The sequence below is a fragment of the Poecilia mexicana genome, unplaced genomic scaffold, assembly GCF_051168715.1.
Source record: "Poecilia mexicana isolate PSO_F unplaced genomic scaffold, ASM5116871v1 scaffold_11, whole genome shotgun sequence".
Classification (NCBI taxonomy): Eukaryota; Metazoa; Chordata; class Actinopteri; order Cyprinodontiformes; family Poeciliidae; genus Poecilia; species Poecilia mexicana.
In genome coordinates, this window is record NW_028263380.1 from 3,231,230 (window position 1) to 3,244,306 (window position 13,077).

At 38.7% G+C, this 13,077-nt stretch overlaps 1 protein-coding gene across 1 annotated transcript in view; it reads right to left on the reverse strand.

The window, feature by feature from the left end:
• Nucleotides 1–13,077, reverse strand: part of LOC106929060 (protein kinase (cAMP-dependent, catalytic) inhibitor beta) — a 31,211-nt gene that overhangs the window by 17,810 nt on the left and 324 nt on the right. The gene's annotated exons all lie outside the window — the stretch shown is intronic.

Genomic DNA, 13,077 nt, shown 5'->3' on the forward strand with positions numbered 1-13,077 from the left:
GAGAAAGAGAACCACAGCAGCTGGAAATGGAACAAAATGTAATTTTGTTACTGCAACAGGTCATTCAGAATTCCTGTTGCAAAACAAAACAAGTTCAAACTTCTAAAAATTAAGAAAGACAAGAATAGCACGCAAAGCTGCTAATTATTAATCCTAATAAGTTTTTCCTATTATTATTAACCCAATACCCATCCATTAAAGCCTAAAAGCTAGCTGCCCCTCACTGTAATGAGTTTAATATGCGATAATAACAACAAATCATTAAATGAGAAGAGGCACACAAAGTGCCAAACGCCGTGAAATGCGAAACAGATTGAGCAGCTTTTCATAAGGGTCAAATCCAAATAACAAAGCACTCAGCGGTTCACAGTAATTAGCACACTCAACAGAAAGTTGGAAAGAACGGCAAGTGAGCAGCACTGGCAGCAGCTCCAGCAAGAGGAGGACAGAACAGGACGGGACAAGCAGCAACACACGCTGTTAGAAGATGTATGGCTCTTTTTTTATAGCATCATGTTCTAAATGAGCTCAGGTTATAAATGAGTTCACAGATACTGCTCCTGCCTGGTAAAGGTCAAATGGGAAAATTAGAGACCCGTCCTGACCCCACAGAATTCCCTGCTTCTGGGATATTGATTACTTAGTCTAATTAGAGAGAGGAAAAGCAAATATGGATGGTGGCCTTTAATACCAATCACTACCTGTTGAGTTTGATCAGTGTGTGGGCCTTTGCAGCTACGTTTCATGGAAGGAAGACAAATAAGCCTCATTTGTTTCAGGAAGCTGCACTGATTTTGCAAAACGAGCTGTCTACACTGAATCTAAAACTTCTTCATAGAACTTTGGACTTTTACTCTGCGACATGGATAAAATCTAATCCTAAAATTCTTTGAATTGTATTTAGACCGACTGCTAATGAAGACACTAATGCCAAGACAGCACTCTAAAAATGGATGTGAAACGTTGTATTGCATAATCTCTTCTTTTTAAACACATTTTTCAAGAATTTGGGAACTGAGACTACTAAGTGTTGCAGTTTTACACCAGTTGGTGTTCCTTTGTCAGCAAACATTGTGAGCAACTTATGGTCCTGTTATCTGTGACACAGACTACCCAGTGTCCTATTTCCCTAAAAGGGAATTGAAACGTAACCACAGCTTATCTTCACTTATTGATTTAACAAAAAGACATAACATATAATTAATAGGTATGTATTTTCTGTGAATATTTACAGCTACATGTAAGTTAAGCACATTTAAAAGCAACTTTAATGTAAGTGATTTGTTACTACATTTGCTGTTGTGTCTAAAAACACTTTTTACAATTTGAATTTAAGCATAAGGAAAGAAAATATATTTTGTGTGACATCAGCTCCTGTCGTGTCACTTATGACATGCTCCTGTTGCCTAGAGTGCATGCGTACTGGGATGAGGTTCCAGATTTCATCACTGCTTCTTTTCAAAAATATTTCATTCTTTGATTGCTTCAGAGCAGTGAAATTATTATTATCTGAATCAAGCATACAGACGAGTGGACATATCCCCCCTGCTAGGTGGGCAGGGGGGATATGGATTTAAAATGTTATTGTGATATTTTGTGGTACTATTGTCATAATGATTAAAAATTATAATTTAAAAAACTAGTACTTGATTTTTATGTAACTATGTGACTGCATGGCACAGGATTCATAGTGCCACAAACACAAATACTGCTCTGGAAAATCATTCCCATTTGAAACAGACACGTTCAGGACACCACTCACTTAAAGAAGTGAGAGTGATATCACCAAACTACACACTGTAACTGCATTTGATTATATTTTCAGATTTACTGATATTTGTTGAGGCTGCACAGTGGCGCAGTTGGTAGAGCTGTTGCCTTGCAGCAAGAAGGTTCCCGGCCCCGGTCTTTCTGCATGGAGTTTGCATGTTCTCCCTGTGCATGCGTGGGTTTTCTCCGGGTACTCCGGTTTCCTCCCACAGTCCAAAAACATGACTGTCAGGTTAATTGGCCTCTCCGAATTGTCCCTAGGTGTGAGTGTGAATGGTTGTGTGTCCTGTGTGTCTCTGTGTTGCCCTGCGACAGACTGGTGACCTGTCCAGGGTGTACCCTGTCTCTCGCCCGGAACGTGAGCTGGAGAGGCACCAGCACCCCTCCTGACCCCATAAAGGACAAGGGTGTAAAGAAAATGGACGGATGATATTTGTTGATGATACTATAATACTGTCAGTTTTGTTTTTTATTTAATGTCATTAATTGAAATTTATTGAGACACCAATAAATCAAAATTCCTCTCATGATGAAATTTTTTTTTGTAATAAATTATAAATGATGCAATCAATGCATAGTAATAGTAATGGTAAAATCCACTATCAAAGCAGAGCTTGCCTCAGGCAGTGCATCCTTATAAACCACTGAGACGGAGCAGCAGCACAACAAGTCACACAGGAAAATTTGTGACATTGTCATTTTTGAAGGACAATTTTTTAGCTACATTTTTTTATTTTTACATGACAAATTCAAACTGAACTGAGAACAACTCTCCCTTAAGACATTAAGCTGTGTTTTATTTTACAGTAAGATCTAAACTGTGAAATTATAAAAACAGATTTCAGCTTCACTACACAAGAAACAGAAACTTTCCCTTAAAGGTAAGAGAGAGGTGACTGCTGTGTTTATGTGTCTGACTGAGTGTCTGCATGAGGTTAAGGCTGCTTTCCATATGTATCCATGGGGACCAGTTATCGAAAATGTATAACTTCATAATTTTCTACATGCCTTCGTCCTTGTTTTAAATCTAACAGTATTAATTGAAGGATTATTATTACTGTCTAAACAGCTGGAGTCTGTTTTAGAGAGACATCAGCTCAACTTCACTCTCTGACCATTGTAGCATTAAATATAGCCGAAATAAAATCACAGATGTCTTTACATTATGCGAGTAACAACATTATGAACTGAGGTGTTAAAACATAATGGATAAATTCTGAATTCTAGATCATATGACTGAACTGTGTCTGTAAATTAAATTGGTTTTAATGGTGTGAAGTAGGTAACACTAATCTCTTTAAACTCCATATAAAACAAAAAAGGAGAAAAAAATGTTGAGTAATACATTTTTTAGATTCCTGAAGTCTTTTTTGAGCTGCTGGCAGAGTTCAGCCTTTGCCGTGTGCAGTGAATCAGCCAACGTTGCTTAACACACACTGAAAATCATAAAGGTTGACATGATCAATCTTTCTGTAAACAGTTTGTTTTATGTGATGTACCCTCGTGTTTGAGGTCGCACAAAATACAGAAGCTAAACAAATAACAGTGCTAGATGTCAGCTCAGTGGAAAAATATAAAGGAAATATATAAAAATGAACAGTACTCCATTGTTCTTCATATCTGCCAATAACCACTTAGTCTGGAGCTTTCATTTCAAAATCCCTAAAAGACCAAGAAACAAAATGATAAAAGTCAGACCTTTCTGCTCACACAGGATGCTGAGACTTCAGTAAATCTTTGCTAAATTGTAACTTATTGTTTTAGTCAATAATCAATTTAGAATTATGTTAACATGACAAATAAAAGTGAAACTGGAATGAATGATCGCAGGGTAATGACAGGTCATGTTTTTTTTTTTATAAACTGCTCTTCCTGACCACAGGTTGAGCGTTCTGACCTCAGTTAGCTTCATCTGTCAGCAGCAACACCTGTGAAGTGAATAGCTAATGCAGTGTACACGCTGATGATCCCACGTTCAGTCCAAGGTGACATCTCCTCCTCCTCTCTTCCTGAATACATCTGCTATTAAAATGCAAGATAAAAATAAAACAAAGTGTTGCAGCAATGCCTTTCAGTCCAAGCTACAATTATCAGCTTTCTTAGGTTTCTTGTAGCAGCGGCAAGATCCTGAGCATAAATCTGCTGTATCCAATGCATGGATGACAACGGCAGCATAATATGCACCTCCGTCACATCAATATTTCAGGACGCAAGTTGTTTGTTTGGACAAGCGTGGCCAAGGCCGTCCTGTACCCCAGGCGCTCTGCGAAGTAGACAATGGTGTTGACAGAGATGCTGCTGCACGTGCCGCCCCGGCACGCTGGCCGTAACAAATGGGCCTCTGGCACACACCGACCACAATCAGGGCAAATGGGGTAATGGCTGACACACAGTTGATTCTGTGAGGGGACACACACAGACACACACACGCATGCACACACTCCCAGATTTCGACAGCAGAAGAGTCAAGGTCTTGGGCTTAATTTATGAGTGTGTGATGTGGGATAAAACAAGAAATGCAAGAATGCTTCCTGAATTTGTTCCTCTCTGATGAAATGCATCTGAAGACATGAATAATAAATAAATCTCTGACATATTCTCTCTTTTATTACTGAGGTTTTTAGCAAACGGAAATGATCTTGGTGATTCCAGCTAACCAGAAACAAGAGAAGATTGGTCTGATTTAATTTCAGATAGGGAGGGGAAAACAGGTGTATGTGAACATCTGGTTTAAATTGTTAATAGTATTTTCCTTGTTGTTTATCTTTTTGATATAGCATTATCAGTTCTCCTGATCAGCTAACCCACTCAGTCGTTGGCTAGCCAGCAACAACCTGTTGAGTAACATGTGCAGTAGCAGTTTCAGGTTGCCCCCCAACATATTCAGGTGTACTTTAATACACGGAGGTCTGCATGTACTCGAGGCAGACTCAATGTGGACGTCTGCCAGATACGTCCCAAAGGTACAGTTTTACAACAACCAACGCATTCTCAGTGATACACTGACTTGCACAGGAAACTACTTGACAGGAAACAGTGTTCACATTGTCCTGGTGCAGAATAAACAAGCTAGACACCAAACTAGCTCATCAAACTTGCTAGAATCCATTAGGATTGTGGGAGATGAAAAATGTCACAAGAAATGTTGGCAATTTGTATGCTTCAATATGAAATCTCAACTGCCTGCAGATTCTGCATGGTCCACAGAGTAGACACAATATGCCTGAGTGTGTAGGAGCAGCTTCATGTTTTGCCCCATCACTGCTTCAAAGTGAAGAAAGAACAGGGTGGAGTGAAAGGAAAAAATGGGTACAACAACTAAAGAAGAAATTGTGGATAAAGGAGGAACAGTCATGTTACCAGTTTGGTATTTTTAATATTAAAAGCAAAAAACAAATCAATGATTTTCAATATAGACTGTCATGAAATACTTTTGTTTTCAGCCATATCACCCAGCTCTAGTAAGCACCACCCCACCAACCACATACCCTCAAAAAGCACTCTTCTTTTTGTAATTGTGCCATATTTACACTAACAAGGAATAAGGGTGAAATTATTTGAATTTCTAACAGATGATGTCCAACAGTTTTCAAAGAGCCGTAGCGGTTTACCTCGAATAAACCCCTTTAGCTTGATAATGCCTGCTACAATGCAGTTTGAACAGCAAATGCCCCTCTTCCAAACTCTCCACCTGCCAATCAGCAGAATGAGTCCTTTACATGGTGGAACAACAAACTATTGCCTTTGTCAACATCCTGCTCCCCCCCAAAAAAAACAACTCTCGTCACCTACTATTCCTTTCCATCTAATCAGTTTGTGGAAGCTGGCAGCAGAATTGTCGAATTTGACAAACTCCAATCTTTTCACATGGAGTGCGGTAGAGGGGTCCGGCAGCCTATTGTGTCACAAAGGAACCACACTGTCTGTCGTCAAGTTGAGCTGCTGGGAAAACGGGCATGGAAAGGTCAGGGTCAGAACAGTCTAACACAATTTCTTAGAGGAAAAAGGTGTCCTCTGTTGCTATTATTGTCCTCCCCTGCATCTCTGTGTAACACACATTCTGTCTTTCGTGCCTCTCAGAGCCAGGTGGGGAAGGGATGGACTGGCACATTTTAATGGCAGAAAGATAAAAGCAGCTGTAGCCAAATGGCAGCCAGCAAAAAAAGGTCACAATGAAAGAGCAATGGACTTTACAGAAGCAGAAGCTTTGGCCTACATTCTTATAAGTCACTCATCAATATGATCAAATAACAAAAAATGAGCATTTAAAGCTAAGATTAGACTGTTTTCTTCATCAAAATAGCAAAAGTACCATGAATTCATTTCAGGTCATTGTTGCACAATTCTAAATAAAAATGCCTTAAGTCTTCTCTGTTTCAGTTCTGACTTGTAATTAAAAGCTCACTTTTACTACCTTCAGAAGTGATTTGATGATAATAATGCATGCAATCTAAAAAAAAAAATAACATGTTAATATTACATTACAGATTAATCACATTAAATATTTTGACCTACATAGTTCAAAGCAGCTCGGTACACGGTCTTGTACTGCGGTCAAGAATGCAGCATCACAAACGGGGGTGAAAAAACGAGCAAGAGTCAGGCTGGTGAGCTCAGTGTCAAATTTTACTTTGAAAAACACAGCGATGGATGTTTGGATAAAACCAAGAAGGTATGTAGTCTATTGCAAAGATGATCCTTCCACCAAAGCACATATAATTCAGATTTTTAAATTTGAAACAAAATGACTTATTTTAAGCCTTCTTGAATATGAAAATCTGGAAAACAGGTGAGATGTTTTGCTTGAGATAATAACATATTTTCTTAAACATTGTTTTAAATGTTTAATTTTTTACATTTCAAGCTTACAAAATTAAGCATTGTAATTAATTATCAATAATCACAGCACTGGGGTGTGATTAGTACTAAGATGTACGTCTATATCTATATGTACAGATATACGCATATTAGGGGTGTGCAGTAATACAGTAATAACGGTGTAGGGACTTTAAAACTGGTGTTATGTGCTCTATCTTCCTGGTTTTAGTGGGAACGTGAGCAGCAGCGTTCTGGATCAGCTGCAGATGGAGGAATGATTTTTTTAGTCAGACCTGTTGCAGTAATCAATATGACTATAGATAAATGCATGGATGAGTTTCTCTAGATCTTGCTGAGGTGTTAGTCCTCTAATCCTGGAGATGTTCTTCAGGTGATAAAAGGCTGACTTTGGATCTTTAGACAATGGTGAAAAAATTAACATTCCTTAATCAAATGATGACATCATTTAGCTGAGCCTGACCTGTGCAGCGCGAGGCAATGTGTGGTGATGCTTCCTATAGCTGTTTGCCAACAGCCATTACAACAAAGGAGAAGCTGGTCAGCTTCTCCACAGTCTCAACACAGGATATATAAAGCGATCAGCCACCGTGAAAAAACTTTCTGACGTCTTCCCAAAAAGTAAATAAATAACTAGAAGCTTAGAGCAAAGTTCAGGGCCACCAAGATGGAGGAAACAGCAGAACAAGCTTTTACTTTTTGTGTGGTTTTTATGTAACTTATGTATTGTGACATTGGTGTTGAGCATTTTTTTAAATGATTTCCTTGTATATTAAAACAAGATTCTTAGTTTTGATAATGTTTGTTAGTTTTGATAACATAATGTTTGAGATCTTAAGAAAACATGAGGCTGAATCACGTTTTAGCATATTGTAAAACTAATGTCCTGCTGAACCGCAGCAGTATGTTTTGTTTGTGTCTAAGTATTTTTATTTACACTCGGTAGTCAGTAGCTGATTTCAGACTGTTGTTGTTGGCCAGAATTAGTTTGCATTTATATTTATTTATCTGTTCTATATTTGTCTTTGACGCATTAAAGTCACGCTTCCAAATACTGAATTAGCATTAACAGTCGTCTCGTTCGCCTCTGCACTTCGCAGTGGAGGATGGTTGTTTACAGCCAGGCAGTTTTTGCTTTTACCAGAAGTAAGCTTCACCTGTAAGCTTCTTATAAGACGTATGGCATATTACATACGTCACAGCCAAACTTTAGTAATTGGTTAAAATTTAAAATTTAAACAGAGGCCACGCCTCCAGAATGCAATCGCTTCTCAATAGCTGAGGGTCCAGACCCTCTGAATGAAGCAGAGTGTAGGACAAGGAGATGGTTTTTACCAGGCTAGTAACTTAGTAACTCCATTATGTGTTTATGACAACACAAAGATATGAAAATATCACCATAAACAAAGTAGGGCTGTTGTAAACGAATATTTTAGTAATCGAGTAATCTATCGATTATTCTTACGATTAATCGAGTAATCGGATAAAAAAAATATAAAATGAAATATTGGTAAATCTGGCATAATACCCGTGTTACTATCAGATATCAATATCAGTCCAATTTTTCATATTTGAGCATCCCTAACAGTTGCTTTTTTGTAGTTTAGAAAACTAACCTGTAACAATAATAGCTCACTTTCTAAGTTAACCAGAAGAAAAGTTATAGAAAAATCTGAAATTATATTGAATTTAATAACAAAGAGGCAGGCTCACAAATGTGCTTATAAAAAATGTCTACAATCCAGCTTTTAGTTTATGTATTCATCTTCAGTGAGTTTAATAGATTAATTAAACTCACCTTGCCACCTAACCTGTCACGCTTTGGGTTTGAAAATACGGGAAATGCCGCCTGGAGTGGGAGGAGAGGGCGAATGAACGAACATGGGGTGGAGGGGAGGAAATAGACCAGCGGACTGACGAACCGTTAGACCGGGGGACGAACACGGGGGGAAGCAATACGGGATATTTACGACACCTGCACTGGTCACACTCAGAAACTCATCTACCAGCCATGTACGATGCGCTCCGCCACCCGTTTCTTCAGACCGGGATATGAAATTTATTGTGCGGTTCGTCGGTAAAGCTACATTTACACGGTAAGCATCAGCTACTCAGCCGCCCGCCCTGTTCAGTCTATCCGCTCACCTCAGCGCTCTTCCCGCCGTTCGCTTTCAACCAGCAGCCCCGGAGGAGAAATGCTGCCGTACTCCAGGCATTCCCCAGTCATTTTAAGGATGCTTATTGGTTCCCCAAAAACGATAAAAAGTCGGGCATTATCATCAATCAATAAAATCCCCACGGGCCAATCTTGAAGATTGGACTTTATGCCGCTGAGACTTAGCTTTTGTCAACAACTCAGAGGCGGAAGTGAGAGCTCCGCGCAATGCAAATGAAGTCCCGGCCGGAACACGGTGCGCTAACTAATAAAACATAAATTAACGAAGCTTCGAGGCAGGTAAATTTTCCTCGAGGAATTTTAGTAATCGAGGTACTCGAATCATTCGAGGAATCGTTTCAGCCCTAAAACAAAGCCATATGAAATATCCCTCATAACTACCGTATGAAAAGTGAATTAGCTATAAACAAATCTCGATGATTTCCCCACACGTCACAATGATCAATGTTCAACAGTTTGTATCAGTCTCTGACGTCAGAGACTGATACAAACTGTTGTAGTTAACCTATATCTATTGTATGTCGTGCTCAGATATGAAGAACTATTTATACACTTTATCTGGTTTTCTTTGCTCCATAATGAGAAACTGTCAGATAGCGGATGAAGATAAGCTGCTAAACCAGAACAAAAGTCTAATAGGACAGAACTACATCTACAGATAGGGCACTGACAACAGCGGTGACCTTTGGCCTTTGTATGTAGTGACAGTATGAGAGGGATTAGTGAGGTGCTGGGTGAAAAACAGCTGAGCAACCACTCTCTGGCTAGTGCTGCTGGGGAGGTTCATGCCAGGCGAGGCCATGGTTCTGTCAGTCCTCATCTGTGGTAACGCGTGGTGACATGTGGTCTGATTTCTCAGAAAGAGCAGGATGCAGAGTGAGAGGAAGCCACATGATTCACCCAGAGTGACAGCAGACAGGGGGCTGTGTGGCCGACACGGCCCCCATCTGTAAAACCAAATATTAACCTGGATCTGGATGGGACCATAAACCTGACTGACCATAAACATTTATATCCATCACTTCTTCCCTGTTTCTGTGGTTCTCTGTGTGCCAGCCAGCTTGGCTTCTATTTGCATCATCATTTACAACAGCTTGTTTGTTCATTCACAGATATGGAAAAGTATTTGGAGCAGGTTTTTTTCTTTTTTTTTTTTTGCTTTTATGTTGTCTTCAATCTTTAATCATTTAGGAAAGCACCTGGAGATGGTCTATTTCTTTAAAAATATATATTGTATTCTTAATATTTATGCTTAATCATAAAAAGAGCTATATAATCAAAAATGCAGAGGATCCCAGCATCCACAGAGGTGAGAAACCAAAGAAGTGCTCAAACAGTTACACTGCAAGAAATCCTTTAAAAACCAAGATTAAATATAAAAAACAAGATGTTTTTCCCATGAGTGAGAAGAGTCAGAAAATGGAAACAGTATTTTATGTGAATATTCAAGAATTACTGACTTAAACCAATCTCCTATAGCATGCTAAAAAGTTCTATGTATGTTTGTTTTGTCTTATTTCAAGTGTATTAAGGGTGCCTTCACACCAGCCCTGTATAATCCACTTTAATTGAACCCTAGTTCATCTATCTAAAAAGTCTGGTTCATTTGGGGAGGAGTGAATGCACAATTTAATTCTGATTCTGGGTAAATACAACCAAAACAACCGCGCTAGTCCAGCGCTGGAGAGAGAAATGGTTCTTGGTCTTTTACCAAAGATAAAAAGAACAATCCTACAACCACTAAAATCTGATGCCACTCCATTTTTGTTTCTATTTGGTGAGGAGGGAAGTTGCGCTCAGTGTCTTCCTCATAGGTTTTCATGTCTTTTTCTTCAATGGTTCTTGGTGTAGCGCCACCACAGGCAAGGAGGTTTGTTTGTTTGTTTGAGTAGTGCAGTGTGAAAGAGAACAAATGTTGCAATTTTGGTCCCCAATTGAACCGAGTCTACCTGAGGTGGGAAAAACACCCTGGTTCACTTTACTTACTTACATAGACATTACATTTTTTCATATTAGTGTATTTATTTATGCTTGAACAATAAACAAGTCTCCAAACACTAGGTGACATTAGTATTCAAGCTAGTCAATTAGCTGCCTGTTCAAACCAATAGAAGTAGTGTACAAGGTCAGGTACACTGGTGGATAGAGCTAACGGAGGAAGAGATGGAAAAGTTTGAAAAGAAACGTGGTGAAAAGTGTTTTTTTTTTTATTTTATCAAAATAACAAAGTGAGCTACAACAACTTAAAATTGACATTTTTTGTTAAGACCTTTTGCCACCTGTTTACGTGACTCAAAGATAATTCCTGATTCAACAAGGGAGGTGATTACTTATTCGTCATACTTGCTTGGATTAGCATTTTCCCCTTAATAAATTAAATCATAATTGAACACTTCATTTTACATTTACTCTGAATATCTTTGATATAAAAAAATAGTTTGGCAAAGAAAGCAAAAACTGGAGAAATTTTCAAGGCTGATCAAGGTAAAGCTTTGACCTGCTGCTATAAGTTGCAACCAACTACAATTTAGACGTACAAGAATACATGAAAGGAGACCAACACTAAAGAGCAGACAGAAGCAGATCTGCTGAATCTGCAGGTTTATTCCTGAAGTAGAAAAACATTTTCAGGAAGCTTAAAGTCTCGGAACACTTGCAACTCACTGTCTGTCCTTTGACGTATTGTTGGCGTCATGTGTTCCTGCATGTGAATTTTGAACTTTAAATGGGTGTGTCTAATTTTACATCCATAAATCAGAATTTTGACCACTGACAGAATAACACTGCTTATGTTCCAACCTCATGATATCTCAGTATTGGGTCAAGGACAAATCCAGATGCTCTTTGCCCAAAGCAATCACTGACAGCAAGCTTAGCTTGAAGAAGACACTGGGACCAGAGCAGACCATCGTCTTATTGTCAGACAATTAAAAAAAATTAATCTACATTGCATAACTCAGGATTTAATGTTGAGTACAAACTGTCCTTACTGGTATACAAATATTTCTTTTTGAAACATTGAGAGATATTATCTCAAGCACTCCATACCAAAATAATGCAAGAATATCAGTAATAGCCCCTAATATTTCATAACATATAAAGAAGAAAGCCCTGGGGGAACACTGAAGGGAGATGAGAATTTATCCTAAAACAGATGTTGTGAGAAACTTGTTAGCATAACTTCAACAAAACTTCCATTTTAGTATATATTTAGTTATGGCCTTTTGCTGTTGTGTTGTAGCTTTTGCATTTTGTTGACCCTTCTGGGCTACCATAAGAACTGTGATGATTCTAAGATCCAGTTTAATTTCTCTTATGAAACTGAATTTCATAAGAGATGTGAAATCTCTTATGATTTCATAAGAAATCATAAACTTCCGTGGAAGTTTAAATGGCAGAATTTAAACTTCAGCCATTTTTGATAGTGGAAGTTTGAATTTAGCAAGTATTAATCAGCAGGCAATTAAGACTGAATTAAGACTATAAATAAAGACTGGTGTTTATTTTGTTTTGTTTTACTTTTGACATTCACCCTTAAACAGAAAGAATCAATTAAACCCTCATAGCACAAAATTAAAGCAACTGCCCTGGAGCTAAAATGAATATGAAGAGACCAACCCCGAGTTCATTTCTCTACACCTCACATTGCACAACTCATGATCTGCTAAGCAGCTCAGACGAGGAGACAAGACAAAGGCAGACAGCCTGACTGGGTGTAAAATTCGGAGGGGAATATTTTTAGCTCCACATTCACCAAAGCAGAAAGATTCAGGCTTGTTTGAGGCTCTTTGCAGGGAGCAGGCATGCTGAGCCAGGGATGTGGACATGAAGAAAAACGAGGTTATGACCTGATATGAAAGCGGTCAGTTTGACTCAACATGGTGCAAGTTGTAAATGACCTCCCAGATGCAACACTTTTACATGAAATATATATAAAAATACAAAAATGAATACGGGCATTTTTTTTCTTTTTCAGTGTGTGATGAAGGTCACAGTCAGCATACATTTAAATAAACTAAAGCAGATAATCCTACTGCCCCAGGGCTCACTGCTGGGCGCCGGGTGGCATTTTAATGGGAGCAGCTGATGCACACAGTAGCAGCTCATATGAAGGTGACAGGTTAGCCGCTAGAGTTCACATTTCAATACACACCTACAACTAATAACTGCGGACATGTTGACCAAATAAGAAGTTCTTGTAAAAGCTTCTCTTATTGGTTAGTTTTAAATGAAGACGATACTTTCTGTGAAGGTACGTCGCTTTACTGACTCCTCGGTAAAGCGGCTCTGTCATT